The following is an 18,217-nucleotide window of genomic DNA, read 5'->3' on the forward strand; positions in this document are numbered from 1 at the left end:
ATTAAACAAAAACCCAATGAAATTTATCGAACTCAAAATCGCGATATTTCCTAGTTTACGTAAATGGATGAACTACTTTTCTTCCCTCCTATACCTAGTAAAGTGATTTGTTTGTGTTTTACGCCAGTATCATTGAACTTCAGTCGTGGAAGGGGGTAGCAAACGGTGTTTCCGGTTCTCTAAAGGTATAGCCAGGTTAATATTAAAAATGTTAGTAAAAATAAAATGATGTCCCTGTAGAACTAACCCATGAAACTTCATTATGTCTGTAGTTATCACCAGCAAAGTTCAAGCTACGCATCTTCGGAGTAATCTGTACTGCTCTCTCCCTCATCCGGAACAACCCTGACATTTGAGAAAAAGAAATTAACTTAAAAAATTTAATGAAACGCAGGAACTATGAAATCTACGTTCTTAGAACACATCGGATATCCGGTTCTAAATAAAAAGTTTGATAACATTGAACTTTACATTCTGATAAACTGTAGCAATAAATTGGAGACAGCAATGGTATGTATTTCCAATAGGAAGGCTAAGAAGCATTGCAATCCGTAATTTTAGGACACAGCTTTGTTTACAGATCAGTTACCAACTTGGCATCGAATGAGAGGAACACGCCGCTCTGTAAGGAATTTCTTCCAGTAGTCAGTAAGTTTTCTCCGTTGGTACGTGGTGGGTTGTTGCATGCAGATGAATGAGGAGTGGTAGCCTATGAACCATGCACTCAATTGTCACAGTACATTTCAGTATGAATTTGATGTTAAACTGTAGGCCTACTATAGTGCAATCAACACAGCGTGTTTATTCATTACACCTTATGCGCATGATTTTAATGTATGTATGTATTTATTTACACTGCAAGTGGGCAAGCACCCGGTGGCAGTGGTATATACAATATTAACAATACACAATAAAATGATAAGCAATACACAATAAAATGTACAATACATAATACAATTTACAACACATATACATTTTTATACACAATACATTAAGAATACACAATACAATTTAACACAATAATAATAAAACATAAAATAAAACACCTAATTTTACAACGCAACCTACATAATTATGTATAGGTCCTACATAAGTTTCAATAGTCTTTCACTTTACTCTCATCTCATTCCCTGTAGTGGCACTATGACGCATTTCACTGACACTTTAGCACACATTTCACTGACACTCTGTAACACATTTCACTGACACTATAGAACACATTTCATTGACGCTATAAATTATCACTGATCGGAACTGTTCACTGCACTGTAAAACCATAACTTCACTGACTCACCTCGCTTCACTGATACAACAGTTCAAATTAGTCAAATAATTGCATCCTTATGCATACTTATAAACAGAAATACATTTAAACTAAACATTTCTAGTCTAAGGCCCTCTCACACGCTAGTTTTAAATAATTTACAATTCAAACCAAGGAAGTAAACTCGTCAGGCTAGATAAATACATGTCACCTTAAAAAATTAAATGTTGAATGTCACCTTAATTTTAATTTGCACTTTATACACAACTTTTTAAATTTTTCTTGAATCTCCTTAAGGAAGGACAGCCCTCAAAGACCGCTGCAGGTAGGTCATTCCAATCATTTATAGTTCTATTTAAAAATGAGAATTTACCTACATCCGTTTTCTGTTTTAAAATCATGATCGTTCCTACCATAGTACGTTGGCTTTTCTAACCGAGCCGTTATGTCTACCCATGCTTTCTGACCTAGATGTGCTCTATACAATGATGTTATTCTAGTTTTCCTACGTCTGTTTTCCAAAGTTTCCCATTTAAGTTCTTTTATCGTATAGTTCCCATCTTCTCTTTTACCTTTAACAAATTTAGCTGCCCTATACTGGATTCTTTCTAATGAATTTATCTGATATATTCTATAGGGATCCCAACACGTAGTTCCGTATTCCATTAACGGTCGCACTAACGTTAGATATGCAATTTCTCTCGATTTGGGGCTAGCCTTTCTCAAGATTCTCATAATAAAGTGAAGTGCCCTCCATGCTTTGCCTGTAACATTATCAACATGCTCTCCCCAAGAAAGTTTGGAGTTTAAATACACTCCTAGATATTTACAACATTGTTCTTGCGGAATTACAACACCACTGAATTCGTAATTAAGACTAGTTTCCTCTCGGGTTTTACAAAATGTTATTTGACCAATATTATAACATAAGTGTGAAAGTGTACTAATAATTAATTTTTTTCTAAATAGGTCTTGTTGACATAATCAGGTATCTGTTTAATAAAATAAAAGTAATGTATTGTCCAAGTCAAAAAAGTCGGAGTTGGCGAAATGGTGTGAAGGTAATGTGACAGTGAAGCGACAAAAATGAGATTGGACCCTGTTTTTTTTTTTTTTTTTTTTTTTTGTGAAAAGACACACGACAACTGAACTCAGTTCACACTGGGATTGTCAAATTCTAAATATATAACAGTGTTTGCAATTCTAAATGCATTAACTTTATATATTTCCCTAAGGGGACACTCAACTTAAAAATTGCAGAAAAAGTGTCATAGAAATGAAAAATTAAATTTCTACACTAATTTACGTGACAGAACTAAATCAATATGCACAATTCTTCCCCTATTCATTGAGAAGTCACAGTCAAATGCACAAAGCCAAAAAATAAAAAATGATAATTAAAAGTGATATTTCAATTAATGATTGATTAAAAATTGAAATATTTTTTATTTTGAAAAGTATTGGATGTAATGAGCTGAGATTTTGCATGTTACTTTCCATGTGTATATTAAACTTTTTCTCCAAATTTGAAAAAGATTGGTCAAATATGAAAAAAAAATCCAAAATATAGTTGAGTGTCCCCTTAATGAGTTACTTACTTCACAAGAATTTTAATATTCATTTTATATTCATATGAAAGTATTTATTATTTAATAATCATTCCAGGGCAACCGGCGTATTTCAAGCTGTAACGTGTTTTCCTGGTGAATAGGTTCGATTCCAGCTTGGGCTAATTGCCTATTTTTGTGTTTTTTCAGAGATTTCCCCCAACAGCAAGGTTAATGTTAGGTAATCTATGACGAATCCTCGGCCTCATCTCGCTAAATACTAAATTTCATTATAAGTTAATCAATCCCAATAACGTTAAATAACCTGGTAGTTAATACAGCATCGTTAAATGACTAAGTGAGAAAAATAATAATTCCAGTATTTACTCTGCCTATACTTTTTTCTTTTCATTTATTTGCTCATACATTACATAATTTATTTTCATTTCGTTCGTTTTCTGATACATACTTTGTTATTATTTATTTATTTGATTATATAGTATTCATTGCATTATTACTAACTTATATTTTGCTTTATTTATTTTAATGTTCATTTATTTATTTTATACTGTTTGTTTTATTATTATATACACTTGTATTATTGCATTATTGTGTGGATTACATATTAATTGCATTAATTATAGTATTTTATTACTTATTCATTGTTTTATTTACATTACTACCTAGTCATTACAGCATTTACTTTATTATTTACTTATTTCTTGTATTATGTGCATTATTATTTATTATTTACTTGCTCACTGATAGAATTATTTTACTGCTACATATTTATTCATTACTGTCTTATTATGTATTCATTACTTCACTTTGATTATTATTCATTGCATTACTTTCTATGCTACTTATTCATCACATTATTTACAATATTTACTACTCTATGTTCCTTTACTTTTATTATTAAATATTTATTATTAGAATCCTGCGTTTGGTTACTTTGAGTACAAGTTAGATGCACATGGATCATACTACGTAGCTTGGAATGAAGAGCTCTGACTCGTCTCCCCGCTCCGTTTCGTGTGTTTACATTCTGCTTATTCGTATAGGGCAGTATAGGCACTTAACAATGAGAATGCTACCCACGTACAAAATATACCGTCATGTGTATTTAATAGCAAACAAAATAATATTTATTTAAAGCCACATTATGGACAACAGAAGATTATTCTCACAATAAGTAAAACGCAACTAGATTCTATATAAACCTACTTCTTTGTTTCACAATACATTTTTCACCCAAAATGTAAAAGCTAATGCTCATTATTTTTTGCTTATGTACAGAATTTTGAATATTTAAATTACGTTTTTAAAAATAAACAGATATATTTTATCAAAGCGAAATGAGTTTAAATGTAAATAATATAATAATTTATTGAAAAGATTGAAATTTGTATATTAACAATTAAAATGAGTGAGGCCTAATATTGAAATATTAAAAAAAATACATTTCGGCCCTGCTGTTTCAACTTTTGTTCATTTATAACTGTTTGTAGGTTGTTTTGTCTCCATGTATTACCGTCTCTAATGTCAGATTACAGAAATTAATTGTAAATAGGCCTACTTGTCTTACATGTGAACGTTGTAACTGGACACAGCCTATGTATGTACACATCTATAAATAAATACATAAATAAATGGTGGAAATTGCAATGATACAATAAATCACAATAAAAACAAAATTATTTACACTGACAACTTGCTTTACGTGTTTCTATACATTACAACGAGTGACTGTAAATATTTTAAATGTTTCAAGATACGAATTTCTCCTTCTTTGTGATAAAGTATGTTTTCTTCCATCCTATCCTTACTCGATACCAATTTCTTCTATTGGAGCACTCATTTCCAGCCGACTAGCTTTGTTTTGTTTTGACATGGTTCGCTGAACATCAGTCCTGAAGTGTGCGCTGCCCTATACTCCGTACATACCTACATTGTTGCGCGTTGCTCCGAGACTTTAGGTAACTAAACGCAGGACTCTATTACACTATTTGCATTATTATTATTATTATTATTATTATTATTATTATTATTATTACCACAGTATAATATATACAGTTACGAAGCTCAATACATAAGGAATATGCATCCATAGATAGTTGCTAACCACTACGATCGCTACTGTCGCCTCATCACAGACAATGCGAAATAGTACCGGCACAGTCTATTGTTCCTAGTACTCTCAATAACTCAAGCTTCGTGACTGTATATACTAGACTGTGTTATTACTATTATTATTCATTGCATTATTTGCCACTTTTAGTTATTAATTATTCACATTCTTACTCTTCATTAAAATTGTTTGCATTATTACACACATAATCATTATATTATTTACTAGCCGTACCCGTGCGCTCCGCTGCACCCGTTAGAAATAAATATAAAGTAATTACATAATTAAAATAGGACATTTGATCCAGGGAACATTCGTGTTTGATAGAAGGATAAATCGTTTAGTATGTTACCTAATTTAAATTGTATTTAAATAATTAAAATGCGATCATTTTGATCCAGAGACATAAACATTATTTCAGGAAATACAGGAAACGAATGTACAGAATAGCCTATCAAGTTTTCTGTGCATAAGAAGCTATTTTAATCTTACTTGTCCTGGATTCACTCAGAAGTTACTGTAATAACATTATAGCATTATGTCCATCTAGAGAAACTACACCTTCCAATGGTGAATTAATAATTAAATATACAAATCGGTTAATTTAGCGTCCGATATTACTTCATACAAACATAGAAACATTTTCTGTAGGCTATGTTTCATAGCTTTCGATTGTTGTTGTCCAAGGCCCCTTATAGACGAAGTCATTTGTTTTTTATTTCATTACACCGCTTCAGATGGCGTTATTGTAATTTTAAAACTCATTTATCTCATTAAATATCAGTCCTATCAAACGTTTGCATAGAATAAAATTTATCGGACATTATTTTTAAAGAAACGTTTGTTATGTAACATTTTTCATGAAAATTAATAATAAGGGAGATATTTCGATTTATTTAATTCGAGCCCCCTTATAAGCCTCCTTTTAAATAAAATATTTTGAATGACATATAGCCTAAATTCTAAGTTACAACGAACTTAATTTATATTCCAATTTTCATATAAATCGGTTCAGCCATTATCGCGTGAAAAGGTAACAAACGTCCGGACAAACAGACAGACATACAAACAAAAATTTCAAAAAAGCGATTTTCGGTTTCAGGGTGGTTAATTATATATGTTAGGAGCAATTATTTTTGTAAAATCGAAAATTACCAGAAAAATTTCGGTTACAGATTTATTATTAGTATAGATTTAGGCCTACTTATTCATTGCACTATTTAAATTATTGCTGATTCATAATACTATTTGCGTTATTATATGTTCATTTCATTACCTGTAATAACGATAATTATTCACTGCATAATTTACTTTATTACTTATTTATTCATTACTTTTTATATTTTTACTGTTACTCTTTTATTCTGTACATTATTTATATGAGTAACCTCTCCATAATCATCCAAACATGGATTAAGCCCAAATAGACTTATTCCGTTCACATGGGTTTTGAACTGAAGCTGTTATTGCACCCAGCGCCTTAATTTTAAATAGAAATCATAAAAATGTTTGTAGCTGTCAGTGTTGAGTATGATTTGAGAAGTTTACATTATTTTATGCTCGACCATGCCGAAATGTAGTAATTATACACCTGGTAGTAGCCTTTTAATGCACCTCATTAAAGTACACCTATTCATTATAGTTCAGTTGTTCAGCCAATGAGAAATCACCATTGTACCATTATAAAAGCGCAAGTATCGATTATTCTCGGATATGCAATCGAAAGACAACTAGCGAAAAGTCACGGAGGTTGGAAATCCAATACTATCGCAGAAGGTTATGTTCTGTTACTATAATAATTAGCGTTAATTGTAAATAATATTAAAATAAATTCAATTTGTCATCTCGTTTTTAAATTCTAAATCAATTTCCAGGTTATATCAAGACTAATGTTCATGTTATTCTCTAGATTATATCAAGGTCAATGACATTCGTTCCTCGGAAAAAATCAATACTTTCGCGTCTGCGCACATCTCACAATTTAGAAGGTCAGTTCCGCTCCTCACTTACATAACCATAACATGGATACTTATGAATAATTTCAAGTTAGAAATATGGTCGAGCATAAAAAGTCGTTTCATAAACAAACATACTCGCCTCTTAATTACTACCATTATAGGCTCGTTGCTTAATGTACTATTAATTTCATCGTTTTTGTTAAAAACAAAATAAGAAACTATTGCATGAGATAGGGTCTTTAGAGAACTATTCTTGGTATTGAAGCAAAAATTCAAATGTAGTTTATAATATTTGTAGTAAGTGCGAAGGTAATGTTGATGTTTAACAAGACGATTACAGATAATGTCTGAAAATATTTTAATCAGGTAAAGTAAAGTAAGCATGAGAATTTAAAAATATAAAAGCCTAACAAAATATTTTCTAATACCTTAGCATTTTTTAAAATGATTTCAACACGCAAATCATCAGTGAGGAGGACCATTTCAAATCGTATTAAGTCCATCCACGGACAAAATTGGGTTTTATATGATTTCGTATAGTTCTCAACATGTTCTATCATGCTGTGAAGTCTGTTTGGGTCTAATTGTATTAAATCCCCTTCCAAAGAAAGAATGCATGAAACTGGGTGTTCGTGGCAAACCACATTACTCGCATATCCATATCTTTACCAGCGTCAGACCATATTCTGTCCAAAACCAATTAAGGGGAGAGGATGGTATTTCTGATGAAAAATGACTAAATTTAAAAGAAAATCTTTAAAATACTCTGTGATATGTGTGGATCACCATTTTTAAACTTTAATTTTTTTTAACTTTTTTTATGGATTTTTAAATCACTCGCCCACTTTTATTGTTGTTTCCGGTAAATTAAATTTTCAAAAAATTTTTTTCTTTAAAATACCCTTTGATATGTCTGGAATGCATTGCATAACATTTTATGGGTATTTGTGCCCTTATCGGATGTTGAGACGTCATTTTTAAACTTCCTGCGCTATGGATTTTTAAATCACACGCCCGCTTTTATCGGTTTCCAGTAACTTCATTGTTTTTGCTACATTGCCAGACAAAATGAATATAATTTCTGAACTATTAAAGATACATGCATGGAATTTAGAACACACATTCTTTAGACTATTAGGAAAATTTTCTCTGTAACAGAATTTTGTTAATTGATTTCATTTTAGAAATATGTCCGTTTGTTTGCAAGAAAGGAAATAAGAAAATTGTTACTAAATTTTAATTGTTTATTTTACAAACGTAGGAACTAATATCAAAATTCTGTTACAGACAGTTTGTCGAACATACTTTTGCAAATACATTGCAAAAACTGTTTTAATCTATCTTTAAAAGCGGTTTAGATATATCGGTTTTAGTACAATCCTACATTGGGTATATTTTTTTTTCAAATTTGGGCCCCCAAATAATTGTTTTCAAAATATTTTTATTTGGTTGAGTTGCTACAGCTATGAGCTCTCTACATACAAAAAATTAATAATTTACACCAAATAGGAAAAAAGTTAAAAAAAATACCATCCTCTCCCCTTAACATTTTTCATTGTAAGTTTGCGTGTCAAGTTTCCTGCACTGAGAAAAACTAGCGCCGATTTACAGTATTGGCTTATTGTCGACCTTTGTATCAGTTCAGTGCCGCTGCAGTCCATTTCTAGTAATTAATAATTTTAGTATTTTAATTTACCTTCCTCAGTTCGCACATAAACAGTTTTTCTTCTCTCCTAAAAAAATTACATCAGTGGACTTAATACGGTTTGGAACGGACCTCCTCCTCTGATTCAGCCAACAATACGTTGCATTATAGAATATAGGCTATATTAGCCGAGTTAGTAATATTGTAAATTTGGAGTGTTTGCTTAGGGACACATTATATATAAGGCCTATAATGCCTTGTTTATGAAGATCATAATGGTCACTCAGTCCTGTAAGCATAATCAGACATCAAATGTGTTAATATTCTGAGAAGATGGAGTCATGTGCTATCCTAGTGATATGGATATGACCCATTGACCCCAATTCTCCCATCTCACCAATTGGCGTTAAATCCGTCAATTCATAACCTTGGAGAGTTACAAATTATTTATTTAGTACTTTAAAGAAACAAGAACTAATTCAACATTAAGAATAATGAGATGAAGACAACAGACCTCAAGTTTATGAAGAATAAATTACACGGACCGTAGTTCAATAACCTGATTGAAATTCGTGCATACTCTTATCTTATGTTCTTTTTGTGATTTTTATTACGTAGTTTAGCAGTTACCTCTCACTTTGAGAGAGGAACAAAGGTTAAGGGTGTTCGAGAATAAGGTGCTTAGGAAAATATTTGGTGCTAAGAGGGATGAAATTACACGAGAATGGAGAAAGTTACACAACGCAGAACTGCACGAATTATATTCTTCATCTAACACATTCAGGAATAAATAGAAAAAAGAATGGATCAGAAATATTCATATTTTTTGTGAACATTATCATAAAAACGGCACATCAGTATACAAAATCGGCCACCTTATTCATAATGGTGAAACTTTCAGTAAATCTGAAAATAGTCTATAATTGCAGTAGCAGTGAATACTGAACATCTCAAATCGCAAGGCGAAGGAGTCATTATTTTGCTGAGAAAAATAATATTGAATTTGTCTAATTTTTTTAGTGCTCAAACTTGTATATCGCCCTTAATAAATATACATGTTTAGATTTTAGTATTTTCTAATCCATAATCATTTTCCCCTTTTCTAAGTTTTCACTGTCAGAGTAACGAAATCTACATCGACATAAGACATAGTCCTCCTATCCCTCCTTCAATATTATACTCCCTATGTTTGATGCTGCGGCACGTTCGAATATTATAACAATGTTATTTTTATTTTAGAGAGAGACCTACCGCCTAGTACCGACCTTGTAATAAAATGAAGCTGACACAATATGAAATTTAACTTGTTTGTTAAAAATTAGATGATTGTGAAAAAAAGGCAGTTCAAAGATTTTATGGAGATATTAATGAATATACAGTACCCTAAAATAATAATAATAATAATAATAATAATAATAATAATAATAATAATAATAATAATAATAATAATAATACTTACTGGCTATTAAGGAACCCGGAGGTTCATTGCCGTCCTCACTTAAGCCCGCCATTGGTCCCTATCCCGAGCAAGATTAATCCAGTCTCTACCATCATATCCCACCTCCCGCAAATCCATTTTAATATTATCTTCCCATCTACGTCTCGGCCTCCCCAAAGGTCTTTTTCCCTCTGGCCTCCCAACTAACACTCTATATGCATTTCTCGATTCGCCCATACGTGCTACATGTCCTGCCCATCTCAAACGTCTGGATTTTATGTTCCTAATTATATCAGGTGAAGTATACAATGCGTGCAGCTCTGCGTTGTGTAACTTTCTCCATTCTCCTGTAACTTCATCCCTCTTAGCCCCAAATATACAGGGTGCGTCAGAAAGAACGGATGGATTTCAAACTATCGATACGCAGCGAGGGGAGGGATATAGTGAGGGGGACCACGACTGTTGGGTCAGCGAGAGAATGCAGTTTCAGTTGAGAACATGGTGTTGGTCTGGTGTACAACGTGCTTTCATCGCAGAGACATTTTTGAAAAATGAAGAGTCTGTGATCGCCACTTAGGACTCTTTTCGACATCGGACGTCACGCTAGGATAGGATTCCAACTCGGAATACAATTTTGCGGTGGGTGGCTTCATTTCGTACCACAGGTTCAACATTAAAGAAGAAATCACCTGGACGACCACGGAGCGCGTGTACACCTGCAAATGTGGAAACAGACAGTAGGTTGTCCGGCCACCTCAACGATCAGCCCGTAAACATGCTATTGCACTGAGATTGTCCGAGGTTACGGTAAGATCTCGGGCCCTGCGAGTTCTTTCTTTGGGACCATTTGAAGGCGTAAGTAACCACATACACTGGATGAACTGAAGACGGCGATTCATGAAGAAATCGAGGCAATCCCACGAACTATGACTGTGAAAGTGATGGCGAACTTCAGAAAACGCCTCGTTGCCTGTATCGAAAGCCAAGGACATTATATGGATGATGTTGTATACCATAAGTAAACTGCATATATTGGTGAATCTGTTGATAACAATAAATTTTTGATTTGATGAATCCTTACAATTTTCTTGCCCTGTGAAATCCATCCGTTCTTTCTGACGCACCCTATATTTCTAAGAACCTTATTCTCAAACACCCTTAATCTCTGTTCCTCTCTCAAAGTGAGAGTCCACGTTTCACAACCATACAGAACAACCGGTAATATTACTGTTTTATAAATTCTAACTTTCAGATTTTTTGACAGAAGACTAGATGACAAAAGCTTCTCAACAGAATAATAAGAGGCATTTCCCATATTTATTCTGCGTTTAATTTCCTCCCGAGTGTCATTTATATTTGTTACTATTGCTCCAAGATATTTGAATTTTTCCACCTCATCGAAGGATAAATCTCCAATTTTTATAGTTCCATTTCGTACAATATTCTGGTCACGAGACATAATCATATACTTAGTCTTTTCGGGATTTACTTCCAACCCTATCGCTTTACTTGCTTCAACTAGAATTTCCCTAATCGTTTGTGGATTTTCTCCTAACATATTGACGTCATCCGCATAGACAAGAAGCTGATGTAACCCGTTCAATTCCAATCCTTCTGTGTTACCCTGAACTTTCCTAATAGCATATTCTAGAGCGAAGTTAAAAAGTAAAGGTGATAGTGCATCTCCCTGCAATAATAATAATAATAATAATAATAATAATAATAATAATAATAATAATAATAATAATAATAATAATAATAATAAAATACCGATAATGTAAATTGTAAACAATTTTAATATAAACCCCCCTTTGAAAAAATTGTGTACGCCACTGCTTAGCATGAACATTATCACGTGTCTCAAGCACGAAATGGAAAAACGATCCGAGACTTACGAAAAGCCGCTTTGAAAGTTGACCGTCACAGGGAAAATATTTATGTCCATGTAATATTGGGATTATATCAACACCACAGTAGCGTTCATACCGCTTTGACTTCAAATGCTTTCGCTGTTTAGTTTTCACTCTGTATGTAATGACCTGTAATTAAAAAAATACTCAGAATTGAGTAATCGTATTTTGAAGCCTGTTGGTAAAATTTTTATATTAATTTTGTAATTCAACTGTCACACATAACTGCAAATTTCGTGTAATTCGTTTCATTTTCAGAACATGAAACCGATAGAAGGGAATCAACAAAAGAGTGAGAAGACGCCATCATGAGCACGTCGGGCGCAGGTATGTATGGTTCGTGCCAGGAATCTGTGGCGCAGAAAGACGAAAGAAGACCTCTGTGCAAGTGGTATGTGGGAGGGGTAGGACCAATGACTGCTCTGGGGGGAGACATTGTTTAAACGAAGTGAGCAATGGCTTGCAGGAGGGGATAATTTCTATTTGAACTCTACTCTATCTTCCACCACAAGCATCTTACCTCTTAGCGGACTCGAGCTGATGCTGCCCGCAATAAACTCCGGCCCAGGTAGATCCCGATTCCATATGCGCGGCGAAGTTACTCCACAGATTCCTGGGACGGACCATAGAATATCAAACACTTACAATGGTAAATGTAAAGTTATAGGCCTGACTGTTATAGGCCATGGAAGCCAACAGGGTAACGTGAAGTTGATTCCCACCTTTTCTAGAAGAGCACAAGAAGTCCCTTGTGCAGACGCTTGTATTTCCCTATTTTGATTATGCTAACATTTTACTGACTGACCTTTCCAGCGACAACAAAACGAAACTTCAACGTGATCATAATTTGTGTGTACGTTTTGTAAGCAATGTTCGTAAATATGATCATATTACCCCATCCCTGGAAATAATAGGTTGGCTTAAACTAGATAAGAAAAGAAATTTACATTCACTTCTCCTTCTCTTCGAAATCTTGAACTCGTCTATTCCTTCGTACCTGTCGTCTCGCTTCACTTACCTTTCTTCACACCACAATCTGAACACACGCTCTCGCCATGAAACAATACTAACAATACCATCCCATCGCACCTCCTCATACTCATCCTCTTTCACAATAGCCCTGCCAAGACTCTGGAATTCGTTACCTGCTAGCATCAGGGACTGTCGAAATAAAATTGAATTCAAACGCAAACTTACTAGGCACTTGGTCAATAATTGAGACTCGTTCAGACATGTTTTCTTGTAAATAGTTCTCTTAATCTATCACAAAATATTTCAATATCCGGTAATTTCATCACTATAGACTTATGTTATTGTAGGTTTAATTTGTAATTCAGTATATACAAAAATATTCTTTGTTCTTAACTTCTATGATAAAATGTCTAGCTTTCATTAATCAGGTAATCTTGTCGTACTTTAATTTTTATTGTAATTGTAATTGTAAATTTAATGTTAATTGTAATTTTATTGTTCATATTATAGTTGTAATCCCCTGGTAGAGGGGCAGAGAAGGCCTGACGGCCTTATCTCTACCAGGTTAAATAAATAAATACTAAATACTAACGTGCTGTCTCCTTTTATCACCAAGGAAATACTCTTGATACTTATTTCCTTTAGATGCTGAGTAAGTCCCAATGTAATAGTGCGACCGGAGGGATTAAATTAACGGAGAAAATCCAATGTACGTATCGCAAGCGAAAATACAGAGTGTCCCATTTATTTTCACCACCAAAAATATCTTTGTACGCAAGCCTCAAATGGAAAATTGTTTCATACAAAAGTTGTACAAATGAAAGGGAGGAAACTGGATGAAAACTTACGTGATGATCCTGACACTACCCTGTAAATTATAGCTGAAAGTTCAGATTATGGTGCTGAATGCAATGTAGAGATTGAATAGGAAGCTTGTGACAGTGACAAGGATTCAAAATACATACCGGGATGGAGTTGCAGCTCAAGGAGAAAAAAATTAATGGAAGATACAGTCGGAAAGATTGAGCATAATTGTAGGAAACAACAAAAGAAGGAATAAAATTTTATTCCGAAATATTTTCTTGTAGTTAGATTTATATGGTTTTTTGTTTCCTGTAAATTTATCTTGAAGCAGAAATTAGAAACAAAAAAAAATAAATAAATAAACAACTAAAAATAAAGAAACGAAACAAAAATTATATTCATAAATATTTTTTGTAGTTAGGTCTATACGATTTTATATTTAATGTAAGTTTATTCTCATGAAAATACAAATTTGTAACAAAAGAGAGACTTAAGGAAATAAAACTACAAAAAATATATATTGCGAAACGAATATACAGACGACGACAAATTATTACACTAAAACGTTTTCTTGGAAACATAATATAATTCGTCTATCAACTATCAGTATAATTCACAGAATCTCTATTGTTGTAAATATGAATGTTTACATCTTCTGGTATATTTTTCCAGTGGTTAAGTATTTTTTCTGGCTATGCTGGTACTACTGGTGTTTTAATTATATATTGCAGAATATATTCTCCCATGGCCTGCAAGAAGACCGGACGTGAACGAAATTGAAAATCTGTGATCTATACTGAAGAAGAAAGTGAACAAAAGAGGCTTACAACAAAACATGGACTCATTTAAGCACTGTCTGATATCTGGCTAAATGATGCTGATATTAAAAAGAGTGTCAAATTTTGGTTTCCAGCATACCTGACAAAATCAATGTGTTAATAAGGAATAAGGAAATGTTCACAAAATATCAGTAACCTCAAGACTCAATTTTCTGTTCATTATATCTGTGCAGAATACATTTTTGTTCATTATTTCTATCGATAAATACAGCTTCGTTGCACATATTATAATTAATTTAGTCTAAATTTGTCCACGTCTGTAGAGCCCAAAACACTTTTTCTCGCTATTACGTCATTTTTACGCATCAGTAGCAATACAGTACTACTCAATGACGATAGTATTTTAGGATTAAATTACTTTTTTTTTATAATGGATGGTGAAAGCTTATATCTCCATGAGAATATGGTAATCGATTTTGAACAGTTTCAAAATATATTTTCATACTTTATATAAAAGGAAAGTACAGGGACATCATTTTATTTTTACTTCAATTTTTATTGTATCTGAGGTTTTTAATGTACTTCACTCCCACCCCTTCTACTAATGAAGTTCAACCGTACTGCACACAGATACAAGACTGCATATACAGTCATAGTAGCCTTACGGTCATAGTAAACAGTACTTTCCAAAATAATATGTTCGAGTTTTCCAGTGACGAAAGAGCTTTCAATATTGAATCATTTTCGCACGGGTACTGTCGTCCATTTGCCTACGTCGTATCCCGGTTTCCCCCATCTGCTTTTATTCGCCAGATAGTGACTGGGCTGTCGTCTTAGCTCATTTGTGAGAACATTAATTTCTGTTAGGAATTGGACGTCTACGTAACATTATACAACTGTTTAAAACAACTTACATAAAAGGGCTTCGTTAAGTAATTAACTGTCTCGTGATTTCCTCCCTTTCTATGACCGTACGACATAACCACTTGGACGGACAGTAGATAGTATGTCTGAGTAATTTTATCTCTTCGGATCGGGCAGAAATGAAGATTGAATTTACGGTACGTAAGGTACTCTTTTATAGAGTAGGTACAGAATTATTTCAACATGAATTACTAGTTACGAAGGACGAAACTGGTAATTGGGATTAGGTACATGGTCTATAGTGCGATAATATGCACATTAGAACCGAAGCCTGTATCGAAATGAACGGCCACCATTTTCAAAAATGTGTTTAAATATCCATATTATGATTATTTTTCAATTTAACTTCATTCTCTATATTGTACGCTAATGTGCTGTAGACAGTATAATATACACTGCATAATGAATACGTCCACATGGATAGCTCAATTCGTGAGTAAAACCACTCATTGTTAATACTACACTGTATTTTTATTAAACAAGAACCTAATGAAAATGATCAAACTCAAAAGCGCGATATTTCCTAGTTTACGTAAATGGATGAAGTACTTTTCTTCCCTCCTATACCTAGTAAAGTGATTTGTTTGTATATTACACCAGTATCATCGAACTCCAATCGTGGAAGGGGGTAGCAAACGGCGTTGATCCAAAGGTATAGCCAGGTTAATATTAAAAATGTTAGTAAAATAAAATGATGTCCCTGTATAAATAGAAAGAAATGGGCTAGGATTACTTTCCTTGCAAAATTTATCTTGATACATTCTCCATTTTGATTTCTCTGTGAGCAGGTTTTGACGCTGTGCGCATGTCTGCTGCTGGGCACTTCTACGGGAGTATCCCTGGGTCAATTCTCCGTGCTGCAGTCCAACTCTAGGGACCTCCACATAGCCGAGGGCGCAGGTCCCTGCATAGGTGTGTTGCTGTGAACATAGCAACTTGCGGGTTACTGAATCATAAAGTGAACACTTACCGGTGGTATAGGCTGGTTCACAATAAACCGGGAACGAGAACCAGAATGAAAACGAGAAGCAGAGGACGTCAGCATGAAAATTTTTGATTCACAATAAACCGAGAACGTAGACGACTAGGAATATCGATATGTATGTCAATAACGATATGTAAAGTCGATATTACGCATTCTGATGTTATTTGTGTATAATTGACCAATGGCGTTCTCTCATGAGTACAAGGCAGCCCAACATAAACACCGGTTAACCAACTTCGAAATTTCAACTGAGACATTTCATTAGGTACGGAACTATAAATATGCCCATGCATCTTTATTATCACAACCTATTTTAAGTCTACCATAACGTAAAATAATTAGAGAAGAAACATTTATAATAGAACAAAAATGAACACAACAGTAGTTATTGAATTGAAGCGTGAATATGTAGTGTGTAATACAACCAATACAGTAATAAAATATGATTCGCTTCCGATCGGTGTTCAAAGACTCAGCTATTGAAAGCCACGTATTCTCCTTCATTTTCTCATCTTTATACGAGGCGCGCAAATGTGAGGATTTCCATATTAGAATCTCATCAAATAAAACTTGCTCCATGATGCAGCACAGAACAAAATAATGCATAGGTTATGTCACGGTCTTCTTGCTACAAAATATTCGACGACAAAATAGCTTTTAGATGGCAATAGTGGGCTGTGATCGGAAACGTGTACGCCAAAGTTGAAACTTGGCCAACTCTCCGTTCCCGATCTCGGGCTCCGGCAAGCTTTCCGTTAATTATGAATGCTCACATTTAAATGTATACATTTTAACAATTTTACCGTTTTCGTTTTCGTTCCGATTCTCGTTTCCGGTTTATTGTGAATCAGCCTTATTTGTACCACAAATCAAATTCATTTCCAATTCATAGTTTTCCCTCATTTACAAATGAGTGATCAAATAAGTAGGCACTCATTCCAATAAGTATGCTAAGATGCCCATTTAATTGTTATTCATGCATATTGATATCCAGTGACGGCTCGTGATAAAATATTACGTGTGTTCACAATGTTTTGTGTTCCAAAACCAAAGAGAATTTGAAATCGTACGTTTAGCCTAATATCGGTATGAAATGTCATGATTCTAATGTTTCACTATAGAAAAAACCGTGTATAAATAATTCAAAACATAACAATAATAATAATAATAATAATAATAATAGTAATAATAATAATAATAATAATAATAATAATAATAATAATAATAATAATAATAATAATGAAACCCAGTCTTTTTATTTCCAATTTATCCTGGTAAGTCAGTTTACCCAGTTCTTTACTGTATAACAAGATCTGCTTGGCGAATTTACACACGCGCGGCAGGATTTCTCAATTACAAGAAAAAGGAACTTGATACTCACTTAAAAGCACTTATCCAAGGCAAAACCAAATGTAAACTGGAACTAAAATATCAATCCTTTCCCTACTCTCGTAGTAATTTCCTGATGGCTTGCCGCTTAGAGTAATAAAAAAGACAAACATCTTTTAGCAAGCTCACAAATACGGAACAAAACTATACCCGTTTTTTTAAGATGAGACATGATAGTTAAGGGGATAGTGTTATGTGGTGTTATGTTGCCAATACTGACTACCACGCTGCCAGCTGGTGGAAACTACCAATTGATGTTAAGATGGCTGACGTTAAAACATTCATTGACAATTGACGCGAAGGTAAAAAAAAAAAAACAATACAGAAATCGACAGAGAATCAAATACGAAACGTACCGATGCTAACATTGTGTGCACAATATATCGCCAAGAGAGCTATTAAGCACTCGCCACGTGGGAACGGTAAGTTCGGCAACTCAACTGTTGTTGAGACCTACCACGCTATGTGACA

At 33.6% G+C, this 18,217-nt stretch overlaps 1 long non-coding RNA gene across 1 annotated transcript; it reads left to right on the top strand.

Moving 5' to 3' along the window:
- The first annotated feature begins 351 nt into the window (after positions 1 to 351).
- LOC138708630 (uncharacterized) lies at positions 352 to 17,841 on the top strand. The gene is made up of 3 exons (XR_011334737.1): positions 352 to 648; positions 12,152 to 12,220; positions 16,161 to 17,841. It is a non-coding gene; the product is annotated as an uncharacterized lncRNA (long non-coding RNA).
- Positions 17,842 to 18,217: the final 376 nt, after the last annotated feature.

This window comes from Periplaneta americana, chromosome 11 (assembly GCF_040183065.1).
Source record: "Periplaneta americana isolate PAMFEO1 chromosome 11, P.americana_PAMFEO1_priV1, whole genome shotgun sequence".
Taxonomy (NCBI): domain Eukaryota; kingdom Metazoa; phylum Arthropoda; class Insecta; order Blattodea; family Blattidae; genus Periplaneta; species Periplaneta americana.